The sequence below is a fragment of the Vicugna pacos genome, chromosome 7 (assembly GCF_048564905.1).
Source record: "Vicugna pacos chromosome 7, VicPac4, whole genome shotgun sequence".
NCBI lineage: Eukaryota > Metazoa > Chordata > Mammalia > Artiodactyla > Camelidae > Vicugna > Vicugna pacos.
Window position 1 is genome coordinate 16,351,457 of NC_132993.1, and position 13,702 is coordinate 16,365,158.

Genomic DNA, 13,702 nt, shown 5'->3' on the forward strand with positions numbered 1-13,702 from the left:
AGTGAACAGTTATAAGATAGAGTATGGCAGGAATATTAAATCATAAAAAACAGAAAGTACAAATGAAAAGACTGAAAATTTTCTGGATATGATTAAACTCGGCAGATCAAGTGCACAAGCCTCATTTATTTCTGCTTCTTCCCCAAACCTCATCAAAATGATAGTAAAGAAATTAAAAATCATAAATAAATCCTACAAGGCAAAGAGTACTGGAAAGGAGTCAACACAGTCTGTTGTCAGCCAAATTCTGAAATATGGAAAGTGGACGGAAGGTTGGTAATTGACTTACCAGAGCTGAGACACTGAACCCTGGCCCTGTGGAGTGGAAGGCCAGCAGACAAGAAAGAAGCAGATTCAAGCCTCAGAACCAGGAAAAATTCAGGATTTGGAACACCCACCCCCCTCTCCCCGGGAATCTCGATAGGGGTGGAGGGATGGAGAAGAAAATACGTTTGGTTGAAAAAACTGAGTAAGGAACCGTTAGAAGTCCATACAATCCCCTCCCTGCCCCGCCCCACACCCAAATGCACACACCCTCTCTCAACCAGACTGAAACTAGAAGTTTATTTTCTGAAGAGAAGTGCTGGTCTCAGAACGGCAGGCAGAGCAGTGGGCAGAGAAGAGGCCATGTGCTGAAAGCAGACTTTTAAATGAGACTCAGTGGTCACTGGACCCCACCCCTCACTCTGCAGGGCTCCAGGACATTCACAGTCCCATTTGTGCTCCACAGAAAGGAAACTGGGGGATTCCACTCCAGGGAAACTGGCATGCCCACAGGATAAAGATATCAGGGCACAACATTTAGGGGACCCCTGAAATACCTGGCTTATTGCCCAAGCCCTTTTGTGAACTCATGCACAGGAACTTCCATTCTGCTGTTCAGCACTGTTAAATATGAACATCAAGCTGAGGAAAGGCTCTGAAAGAGAGATTAGAACAACAGAAAAAAGACACTGAGAGGGAAAAGAGGCAGGGTGAGAAATGGAAGAAAACTTCAAGAAAACTATAATTGCTATATAACTTGAATGAAACTGTAATTACTATTCTCAAGAGAGATAAGAGAAGATATTGTAGCCACGAAACAAGAGAAATATGCTGTAAAAAGGTATCTGCAGAGAACAGGAAAGAACCACTGTAAATGAAAAATACTATGACACATATTTATAAAACTCAAGAAATGGAGGATAAAGTTGAGAAAAATCTTCCATGAAATTAGAAGAAAAAGACAAGGTGGAAAAGAGGAATGAAAAGACAAGAACATTAGATAACCAATCAAATATCCAACACCTAAATGTTCCAGAAAATTGTGGGAAGGAAATTATCAAAGAAACAATACATTAACATTTCCAAAAACCGGAGGACACAAGTTACCAGATTCAAAGGGCCCACTGGGCATCCAGTACAACAAATAAACCATTTTTCATTCTGAAGTTATCAAGGTTATATGGTTAACTTGAACTTACATGCTCCATCCAAAGAGGGAAAAAAATTGAGGTTGGAAATAGAAACCAGAAGACGAGGATCAGAAAATTGAGGATGCAAACCCACAACAGAGGTGAAGGTGGTCCCGTAAAGATGGTGAAAGAAAATTCCAGGACAACAGCTGGTCAAGAAACCAATCAGTAGAGGCTGGAGCAGGGGACTCCAGGAAGGATGTTTTAAGAAGAAGTGAAGTAGACAGATTATCCGGTATGTTCTTGGGGAAAGCATTTATGATAGGTACATAGAAAATGGTAAATTTAAGACTGAAGTCATTATAATTTCAGGAAAAATAAAATGTTTGTATGAGAAAGGAAAAGTGGTCATCATACATTACATAGTTCAGCTGCGAGAAAAACTGACAGTCATAATAAGGTAAACATTGCATATTGATTTCACCAAAACGATGATGTAATTAGTTTCAGAGGCTAATGAGCAAGAACATGTCAGTAGGATGATGGTAGATAAGAGAGCTAACTCCTCATTTTGTTTAGCAGGAAATCAATAATAAATGTCTGCTATGGAGATTTTAATAAATGGAAGAATTAGTATATTATTAGAAATATGGAAGTAAATACCAATCCGCCCCCCAAATAGTTCATTCATTCACTGAACAAATATTTACTGTGTGTCACCCACATGCCAGGGCCTGTTCTGGGCGTTTATTGTGAACAAAATACATTTTGAAGGAGGGAGACAGATAAACATCTTAACTAATAAATAAATATATAATGTCAGAGTGGAAAGTGCTACAAAGAAAAGGTAAGAAAGTACAGAGCAAGAGAGGAAGTCAGGAAGTTGTCTTTGAAGGTTTTTCAGGAGAGAGGTGATAAAATGAAGGAGGCAGCAGGGAGAATACATGCAGCAGGCACAGCAGGTGCATACCAAAGGAGTGACAAAAGTTTCCGAGTCAGTGGTAGATCAGATCATCCTGAGCCTTATAGCTACTGTAAGGACTTTGGGTTTTGTTCTAAGTCAGATGGAAAGTCACTGGAAGACGTTAAGCAGAGAGAGAAAAAAAAAATCACTCTGGCTGCCCTGTGCAGAACAGGCAGCAAGAATGCAAGGGCAGAGGCAGGAGGGAGCTGTTGCCTCCTCGTAGGCGAGAGGTGCTCCCTTGGGCTTGGTCAGCTGTGGTCGGGGGACTGAGAAAGCACTGAGTTTTGGATACGTCACTGATGGTTTGGATGAGGCATGTGAGAAAAAGAGAGGAATCAAGGATGTCTGCTTTCATGGTCTGAATGACGTAGGGAAGGCTAGTGTTATTTAATGAAATGATGACCACTGAGGGAGGTGTAGATTTCAAGGAGGGGTGGGAATCACAGCGGACCGTTTTAGGCATATTAAGATGACAAGAGGCATCCAAGTGGAAGTACAGATAGGTAGTGGGATATGCAAATCTAGTGTTTAGGGGAGATGATGAGGCTTGAGATACAACCTTGAGAGTCATCTGTTTCTAGATGGTATTTTAGACCACGAATAACTTACCTGAAAAAATGACACAAACAGTGAAGTAGAGAGGTGTGGGAACCAACAATGACACTGCATTTAGAGCTCAGGAAAGGAGACTGAGAAGGGGTCAATGAGAGCCATTGCTCAGGAGGAAGCTCAGTTACAGGAGTGGGCGGTGTGGATGATCACTGCTTTTTGTTAAAAGCCACATGTATTATTTGACTTCAAAAATAACACAGTTTATGATAGATTGGGTTGTTGTAGCCAACTATTCACTTCCTCTTCAAATGGGAGTAAATGCTCACATGCTTTGCCTTGTGTTTTTGCAGCACTCTCGGTAGGAGGACTCGACCAGGGACTGACTGTGAATCACGGGATGTGGCTGGAAGTCATGATGTTCCCATCCCAAGTGGAGGCTTTAAGAAGCATCATATGTTTTGCTGTTACCTTGAGTGTCTGCCTTTTGCCGTGATAATAACAGGCCCCGTGGAATGGGCTGAATGGTGTCCCCCCTACCAAAGATACACTCATCCGAACCCTGTACATGTGACCTTATTTGGCAATGGGGTCTTTGCAGGTGTAATTACAGTAAGGATCTCAAGATGAGATCATACTGGATTATCCAGGTGGGCCCTACGTCCATTGACAAGTGTCCTTTTAAGAAAAAGGCAGGGGGAGATTTGAGACCCATGAGGCACACAGGAGAAGGGAATGTGAAGGCAGAGGCAGAGACTGGAATGAAACGTCTACAAGCCGAGGAAGACTAAGGACTGCCAGTGACTGCCAGAAGCAAGCAGAGAGGCATGGAACAGATTTCTCCCTCAGAGCCTCCAGAAAAGGCCAGCAACCCTGTCAACACCTTGATTTTGGGCTCCTGGCCTCCAGAACTGTGCAAGAATAAATTTCTGTTGTTTTCAGCCACCCAGTTTGTGGTAATTTGTTACAGCAGCACAGGAATCCAATATACCCCAGATCGTGACTGAGGAGACAGGAAGAGCTGTGTTGGGCCAGTGAGCCCGGCCAGGACCAGCCAAGCTGCTACTGCTACTGACCCAGGCCTGTGTGAAAGGAACAAGAAATTAGTGCTTGTTGTTGTAAGCCACTGAGATCTGGGAGCATTTTTTATCAAGAAAAAAGCTAACTAATATATATATATAGAATTAGACTAAAGAAATTTAGTTAAACTAAAGAAAATTTGGCTACTTCAAGATGTAAAAACTTGTTCAACATAGTCACCCTATACAAAGTAAAAAGACAAGCCAAGAGAAGATGTGCCATGTATAAAGCAAAGGATTAGAATCTAGAATATCAAAGAATGCCTGTAAATCAGTTGAGGCGGGTGTGGGAGGGAGCGAGAGAGAGACAGAGACAGAGACACAGGGAGAGCAACCCAATGAAAAATGGAAACAGGAGGTAACAATTCACAGAAGAAAAAATGCAAAGGCCAAACATGATGCTCAACCTCATTAGTAATCAGGAAAACGCAAGATAAAACGTTGACAAGAAAAAGGCACTTAATCTTGAAAAACTAAATGTTGTTGATAATGTATACATATTTTTTATAAGAAAGCATGTTTATAAGAAAGAAAAGAAAATACAAGAAATTCACTTTGTAGAGTGATCTGGCAACATCTAGTGACGTTTAGCGTGTTAATTCCTTCTCCAGCAGTCCCATTTTTAGGTATATGCTCTTGGGAAACTCACATTCTTTAGCAAGGAGAATGTAAATATTGTCTGTAATAGCAGCACTACTGGCAAAAATCCCAACAGCAATCCATTGGGGAGAGGCTGTATAAACTATATATATAATGGAATACTATACAGCAGCTAAAATGAATGAACTAGGTGTACTTGGATCTCAAAAACCAACTGTGTGAGGGGGAAAAAGCAAGTTGCAATTGAAATGATTCCATTCATATGAGTTACTTATAGATACATGCAACAGTAGACTAGAACCACACGGAATTCCACATAGTGGTTGCCCATAAGAAGGGAGAGAGAATAGTACTGGCCATAAATCAAGGAACTTGAAATTTATTGCAATGTATAAAAGAAGATCTGAAGCAATTATGACAAAATTATTACATTTGATAATTATACAGAGCATGTACCCAGGTTCTGTATTATCCTTAAGATTTTTTTTTAAAGAAAATGATGTACAGGTGAGAATTCTCTCCCCATGGCACTATTATCTGGTCACCAATGGGACACTGGGAAAGGCCATTGCCCTTCTTTGTCCTCAGACAAGCAGAGCACTTCACTTAGGGCCAGCCTGACTCACAGGAGAGGGGACTTGCCCTGAATGTGAAATCACATGTTTGTAGTAAGGCTTTGACACCACAGAAGCAATGTTACTCTTAATGGGCTAACATCTTAAGCTACAGCCTGTCTTAAAGTGTTTTATGAATAGGGTGTGGTTGAAGTGAGAGCCTGCACTGGTGGGGCACAGAAGGAAGAAAGCGGGGCTGGCCTCACAGGGCACCAAGTGGAGGAAGGGCATGGCTGGCTGGGTAAGGGTGATGGTCTGACAAAGTGAAAACAGAGCATGATCAGAGAAGACCCAGTGTGGATGGATGAAGGAGCATCTGAGACAAATGTTATCTTTCCCCACTTCTACCCAACAGGACTGGCCGATTCCCTTAGTCTCCGCGCAAGAAATTTGTGTCTATTTCTTGAGCGAGGGAGGGTAACTGATGGCACTGTGGCTTCCACTCTTCCTCAGTCGTTTCTGTTGGATTTGTGCTATCGTCAGAGAAAGCAAAATGGTTCAAGCCACAGGAAATTCCTCATGTCACTCGGAGCTGTAACTGGATTTTTCTTAGGTAGTTTTTGTTCATTCATTCATTCATTCAACCAACCTCTGAACATCTATTACCTGCAAGGCTTAGTGGTAGGCTCTGTGCCTTTTATAATCTTGTAAAAACACTGCACCTGCCTTTAAAGAACTGCCTTTCTAATTGGGAAGCTCAGGCATGTGCACAAGGTGGACTTTCAGGTGACAAGTGCTAAGACAGACCCTTATGTTTACCAGCATGTTTACTCAGCTGTGTGTACCTCCTCTTCCTGTCCCAGGCTTAAGGAAGGCTGTCTGAAATCCAACCAACACCATGTGTTGAGACCTGGTGTCTCCTCCCAACCAGAAAACATATCTTCTGACATTTCAGGAAAAAAAAAAAAAAAAACCAATCTCATAATTGGCTTTGCATTGCAGGCATACTTGTGAGGGGTGCAAATAAGAAAACATTTAAAATATTTGATCTATTTTGGGTGAGGTTCTGTAGCTTTGGCCTGGCAAAATGTCATCTGAGAGGCTGTGATTCCTCTTAGGGGGCAGACTATTTTTAAGATCCTAAAAAAAGAGAAAACATATTTTCAGAAAGATAGTTGAGTCTGGTAATATATGGGGAAAGATGGCTGTTTGGAGGAAGCAAACTAACTATGCAACAGGGATGCACCTAACCACCGATCAAGCTATGCTGCAGGTTAATCACATCGTGTCCTGGAAAGAACGTATGTGAGACCTCAGATGTCTTTGCAACTTGTGAGCCTTTCAGCCACGTCTCACCTCTTGCTCTCTCTTGCCCTCAGTGCCCTCTGTCTACACACACTTCTAAGGCTCGGGGGAAAAACACCTTCGACTGTGTCTTGTTTCTTTTAGATTCACTCCTCTCTTTCCTTTCAGTGTTCAAGTACTCCAAATGATTCATTTATGATGCAGTCTCCCCCCCAGCCACTCTTCTTCCATGACCTCCCTTCTTCTCGGCCCCTGGACATTCTGACTGCAGCCCCTCCTACTTCTGAGCGGTCCTCTCTGTCACTCCCGAGGAGCTGAACCCCACTGCCTCCCCGAGGCCCCGAGCCCACCTGGCTCTCTTGGACTCCCGTAGTTCCTGCCACTGGTGACCCGCCTGTGGTCTTACCTCTCTGGCCTGTTCCCACTTTGTCTTTCTTTTCCCTCAGTGTGGACAGCCCCTGTGCCCAGGCCTGATCTCTCTCTTAGAGAATAAGAACTCCTCCTCCACAGGGCAGATATAAGAATTAAATGAGAGAAAAGGTTGTGAAGTTGCTTTGTGAGCTAAATGGTTATTTATTTATTCATGGGGCAAACATTTATGAAGTACCTTCCCTGTACTGAAACTTTTCTCAGTCTTGGGAATATGATGACAGTGTGATAAGACACTGTACTGCCCCTTCCCATAAAGAGGTTTGCCTTTTGCTGGCAGACACATGGTCTGACAGAAGCGCAACACAGTGGGGCTATATTGTCATAAAAATTCTGTACAGTTAGGGTCACAGTGAGTATCCAGCGAGGGGGAGGTCATTTTTATCTTAGTGGGTTTTTTAAAATCTTATTTGTTCTCATGTTTCAACAACTACCTCTTCTGATATGAAAAATAAAAATACATATTTAGCCCTGATCCTTTCATCATGAATTCTCTCACTCAGAAATTTTCAATCATCTTACCACCAAAATAGTAAAGTCAAAACTTGGCTTGGCATTTTACAGTGATCCATGATCATCCTGCCTCTTGCCTTCCCTCTGAGTCCCGCACAAACCACTCCCTCCCCAGCTCTGATCCTGCACCTTCTGCCTCAGTCACTTCAGTCATCTTGCTTCTCCCTCTTAACACTTACCTGAGCTCCAGACCCACCTGAAAGTCATCCCTAAAATATCAGCCCTCAATAAATAAGCCTTCTCAGAAGACCTACAGAACCTGCTGTCAGACCCACCCGTTTCCTATATATCCGTTACTGACTTGATTATTTGATTTGATTTAAATGTTTACATCCTAGATTAATTACTTAATGACTAACTGATTAATCAGTTGTTTAATTAGTAGTTAATTAATTAATAATGAACAAATATTTCTTGAGTGCCTGGTATGCACTGTCAAGTCTATTAAGTCCTAGTGACATAATGGTAAATAAGGCATAGGACTTTTAAAAATAGAGGCCTGATCTTAAAATTATGGGCCATATATTATGCCTATTTATACCCACTCCCCCTAGCACTGCCTTCTGGGGCCAGAATTAGAAACACAAACAAAATATTAACACATCTTGACAAAAGCTATTTTTGTTCCACTGTATCCAAACCCAGGACCAAAACTGAGAATTCATATCAGTGCTTGGGGAGCAGTGAGTGTGACTGGGTCTGGGCCAGGAACCCTGGAGTCTTGTTGTTGCTACCCTAATTAAGAGGTGCAGGTGGCTGGGGGAGGGGAACAAAGGACGATGGTCCTCCCACATGCCATGAATACCAGGCATACCTCCAACAGATCTATCCATGTATGGACTTTTGGGGACACTTGGTTCTCATGATTCTTCTGGAAGGCAGGCAAGTAACAGCCATAATAAAAATAACAGACAAATGGGTACAACTCGAGTTGATTTAGAAACTGGAGTGCCAACTTACTATCTTAAAGTTACAATATATCTTGAGACAGAAAACTGAGATGGACATTTGAACCAAGACCATTTTCCAATGGGCAGCTCACCTCAGGACACAGAAGAGAGATATTAGGGAAAGTTTTGACCCAGAGCCCAGGTGGCTGGCTAATTTGGAGGGATGATTTCACTTCATCTGTGGTGGCTAATAAATTTCCCCTCTTTAGGAATATTTCTGTCTGAAGAATAAGACCCCACTGCTGGGAGAACTTCTCCTAAAACAGTATTAGAGGAATAGTAGCATATTCTTCTTTCTAAAGCTCTAAAACACCAGGCTTCTCTTTGCCTGCCCTACTATCTATCTAGCATTCTTCCAAGTTACAGATCTTAATTTTATGTGTTATTTGTAATTGACTGTCTCCTTTTATGCTATATGAATCTATGTTCTTAGAAATTATCTCCAGAGAAAGACCATCTCTGTATCTGTTAATCACTCTGTTGAATGGATAATTTCTGGGAAGTTTTCATTTAAATTGATTATTCACAGTCTGTCTCCTTGTCTGTCTCTCTATGTACACACACACACACACACACACACACAAGCAAGTACTCATTTCTGTATCACAGTACATGGTATAATGCCTAACACAAAATGTTATGGAATGAATAAATGAATTTTAGAGAATTCAGCTTTCTGATATTATTCCCAAATTTGAGGGTTCTTCTTACTTTGGAAACTGTTAGCTAGGGGAGCTTTCAGCAACTCCCAGTCCAGCACTCTAACACTCGTCCCTTCCCTCAGAGAAAACCAGTGCTAGGGATTGGTCAAGTTCAAGGAGACTGATCGAGCTAATCTTCTAGGCACTAGGAGCTAAAGCCTTAGAGCAGATCTATTTGGGGCCAGATGATCTACCTCTACCAGACTGTAGCATGAAGGAGAGGTAGGGCTCCACTCTGGACAGCACATGGCCATTCCTCCCTTCTACTCCCTCTTCACATACTTCCTCTTCATTTTCCTGGCTGGTGGGCTTTGGACTAGCCTTTCTTCCTCAATGGAGTGATAAAATCCAAGATTCAATTGTAGATTCAATTGTACTCCAGCCAAGCTCACTTGGCAGATATCCTGGATTTAGGGCCAAGTCTCCAGCTAATAGGTGAAATGATACTTCACCCGACACTGGATTCTGGACATTATTTCCCTTGAGAAACTCAAAGAGAAGGGTGCCTGATGGTGGGGATCTAGTTTGGGTGTTCCCAGGTTCCTGCTAAATACCATCCCTTATAGTTTATGAATATGGTTTATAATCTGCAAAGACCTGGTTGCAAATATTTCAAAAGTAATAATAAGCCAAACACATAAATAATGATAACTATCTATATCTATCTATATACACAATGTATTATGTATTAATTTATTTATACATAAATAATGTATTAATTTACTTATAATTTATGTATTAATTTAATATAATCATATATTACTCTAATATATCTATTATGTGTTAACATATTTAATGCTTGAATAATTATAATGGAAGATTTTTAATACATTAAATATAATAATTTACAAAATAAATAAATTTACTTATTATTATATATTAATTTATTTAGCACTTTTATTCCAAATAACCATGCCACCCATGTTATCATCACTTCTGTCCTATATACACCCACAGAGTTAATTGGCAAATGTTATATTTACTTATGGGAAGCAAAGAGAGGTTAAGAACCTGCCCTTAGAACACAGAAAGAGTAGAGATTATAAGTTAAGCAACCTTAATAAGTCATTTAAGCTGTCTGAGCTTTAGTTTTCTCATTTGTAAAACAGCTGCCTTGAGGAGTTATGACAATCAGATTGATTAATAAATGTGAACATGCCTTGTAACCTATTAAGAGGTACTTAACAATGAATGATTATCATTATCAGCACAGAACTGTGATTAAAGCCCAAGAGGCCTCCTGGCTGTCTGTTTTTAACTTTAAATTAATCTACTGCAAATTTTCTTCCTATGAGATCTTGACTCTTGATAGATTACTGAACAGTGATTTTAGCAGCCACAGAACTTTTTCTGATACTTGTCATTCCAAAGAAATTGATGAAATTCTACTGTGCACAGAGAGAAAAACACTAAAGTTTTTCTTAAACGTCAGAATAAGATATCTTTTGGAAAACTGGATTGGGGCAAGGGGTTAGGGTGGGGAGAAGCAAAAATAAAACTTGCTTTCACAACATTCTCTTATTTCACTTCTGCCCACCGAAGGCAACCCATTCTCTTCTGATGATTGTGCATTTGGGATATTGTATGTCTTCTTCCCAAGTTTCTAAGTACTGTTTTCTGTGCATGTACTTCCAGCCACATGGGGATATGTCTAATTCAGAGTCCCATGGGGATTTTTAAACAATCCTTGATTTGGGGAATTTCCATGTGACATCAGTTTCATCTGTGTGAAAGGCCCTCTGGCTGGAAGAGAAGGGACTAGGAGAGGGTGCTGAGCTGAGTGACAGATAGCTGACTGTCTTGTGGGTTATTTTAAGTATATTTTCCAGGAAAAGAATGTCAAGCTCTATGTGAACTCTATTTTCTCACTGTCAACATGAGAAGAGCAATAAAAGCAGACTCCTTCCCAGCATCCCTATGAGAAACAATAAATAAATGTGATAAGAAACTGTTTCACAAAATAAAACATACTTTGAAGTAAAAAAAGCAGCCAGTCAGAATTCCACATGTAGCTGGAAATTGTTCCACATTTTAACCATTCAGTCTAATGGGTGGTAATCAGTAACCTCTCCACCCTCACATTCTTATAATTGCTCACACACACACACACACACACACACACTCAGTAGGTGCTATGGATATTTTAAAGAAAGGAGAGCTAACTTCATGTGTTTATAAATATATTTGGACTCATCCCAAATGATCAGTTCATTTAAAGTTTAAATATATGTTAATTTTACTTATTCATTATATATATATATATATATATATATATATATACACACACACACACACACACACACATACATATATATAAAATCAAGTCATGTCAATAAGGCAGTCATCCCAGTTCTAAACTGAGACGGTTAGACTAGAAGATCTCAAGGCATTTTTTCAGTTCTAAGAATCTATGAGTCCAGGGGCTTTGACTTTGCATTATCTCACACATGCTTTAAGAAAGAACACATGCCAGTCTGAATAAGCCAGTATCACCAGCATGTGCAAGACCTTTGCAGACAGTTTCTGGGTGGATAAATGCAGGCTATGCTTGCACCACTGAAGAGACTCTCTGTGCCACAAGTTTGACTGCAGATGCAAATCTTCCATTGTCAAGTAGATGCTCATGTCATTGTCAGTCCTAAGACTTGTGTGAATGCGCAAGCTATCATCCTATACAGCCCTTCTAAGAGAGTTTTGCTGTACACCATATTTTAAAAAGTCACAAAGGAGTTAATTTGAAAGCTTTTAAGAAAAGCTTTGAATAAGAACTCAGATCTAGAAACTTTAGAAGTCTCTGGGCTAATTTAATGAATAACCTTTGCAGTATGTGGAAGGAGGTCTTCAAGGGACACAGAGCTGCAGAGTCTACGTAACTACAATCAGTACACAGCAGATAGCAGGATAGTCAGAGTCAAGTGGCTCTTTCTAGTTAGAAAACTGCAGACAGAGAATGGGGGTCGGGGTGGGAGGAAGACAGTACTGTGAACTGCACAACTGCAGAGGGAGTCATCCCCATTCTATTCTATGTAGATAGTGCAGCCTGAAGAGAAGGAAGAGTAAGATGAATGTAATTTTCATTCAATTTGAACATATGGAAAGCAAATATGGACAATAAGATTTATACTTCAGGTTGTTTTTTTCTTTTAACCAATAACGAAATAACTAAGTCTTTAGGATTTATTTAAAATCCCAAAGAAAGAATTAAACTGACTCAAAGTTTTCTGGCTAAGGAAGCTGGATTCATGCCAAATTCTAATATCATACATCTTAAAGCAGTGAGAGCAAAACAGCAATTCTGAATGAAGTAAATCAGTAAAGTGCCTAGAAAAAAAGAAGTCACAAATAATGCTTTTTAAAGTTAAGCCTGGTATGAACTACATTCAGCCTGTAAATGTGCATTGAGTGCCCAGTATTTGTTAGATTGTACTATCAGATGCATCCTGCATTTAGGGTTCTCACGGCCCCATGCAAAATCTCATATATTTATATCTTTGCACTTTTGTTGCAAGTGTTCAGTTCATTTAAAGTTAAAAGATATATTAATTAATATGTAGTTAAATTAAGTTAAGAGTTTTTGAGTCAAGCACAATATTCAGGAAGAAATAAAACAAGTTGGCTGCTTAACTGGGACCAGGATCTTGTGTATAAGCAAAGTAAGCTCCACCAGTTCTCACTATATACTTATTAGAGTATCTAGACAGGGGTCTTCAATGTGGGTGCTTTATAAAGACGACAAATGAATTATTGAGACTGACTGAGACTTCTTTCAGAAGTGAGAACTCCATACAGTTTATAACACATAGTTTTACTAATATGAAGTTGTATACTATGAATTAAAGTCAACATAGAGTGGATTTTTATTTAATCTCAAACTCTCAGTTACTAATAGATAGTGATAAATCTCGTGCAGATAAATGAATATTTGCTCTAAATATTATTTTAATCATAAGAACAGAATTGAGAGCCCCAAAATGGACTCAAGAGTATAAGGAAAAAAGAGTATACAATAAAGGTAGTGTTTTACATAAGGGGAAAGGGTAACTATCCAATAATTTGTTGAGATGATTGGTTAAGGTTATCTATTAGGAAAAAAAATAATGTTTAGATTTCTATTTCAAATCATTCACTAATGATTTTCAGATACATTAAAGATTTAAGAATTAAAAAAACTGAAAACAATCAGAGGAAATACAGTAAAGTGTTTTATTACCTTGAGTAGGAAAGAACATTTTAAACAAGACTGAGAAGGCAAACAACACAAAGGAAAAGACTCATAGATATGACTTTAAAAAAATGACTTTGCTACTGTGAAAAATAACACAAGCAAAGTTAAAGACAGGAGACAGATTAAGGATAAGATATTTACACAATTCATCACAAAAGAAAGACTAAGAACTGCCAAGAATGGCCGTGTAGGTTGTGCACTGCACACCACCAGGGGGAGCCATTCAAGTAGACTACAATCCATAATGTATAAAGCATTCCTGTATCAATAAGAAAAGATCAATAAGCCACTCAATGGAAGAGTGGGCAAAGGATATAAAAAACAGATACATAGAGTAGGAAATACAAGTAACAGTAAACACATACAAAAATGTTAAATCTCAATTGCAGTCAAAGAAATGCAAATTGGAACAACAATGAAGCATATTGTCACCAGATCA

The 13,702-nt window shown here is 39.7% G+C and overlaps 1 protein-coding gene across 2 annotated transcripts in view; it reads right to left on the reverse strand.

Annotated features, from left to right (window-relative positions):
• The window catches only part of CALD1 (caldesmon 1), a 203,496-nt gene that overhangs the window by 173,991 nt on the left and 15,803 nt on the right, over positions 1-13,702 (reverse strand). The window contains exon 1 of one of the 2 annotated variants that reach the window (XM_072964430.1): positions 290-393. The exons of the other annotated variant lie outside the window; for it this stretch is intronic. The gene's annotated coding sequence lies outside the window, so the exon portion shown is untranslated. Of the gene's footprint in view, positions 1-289; positions 394-13,702 lie in introns of those variants that run through there. 2 annotated transcript variants of the gene reach the window in all.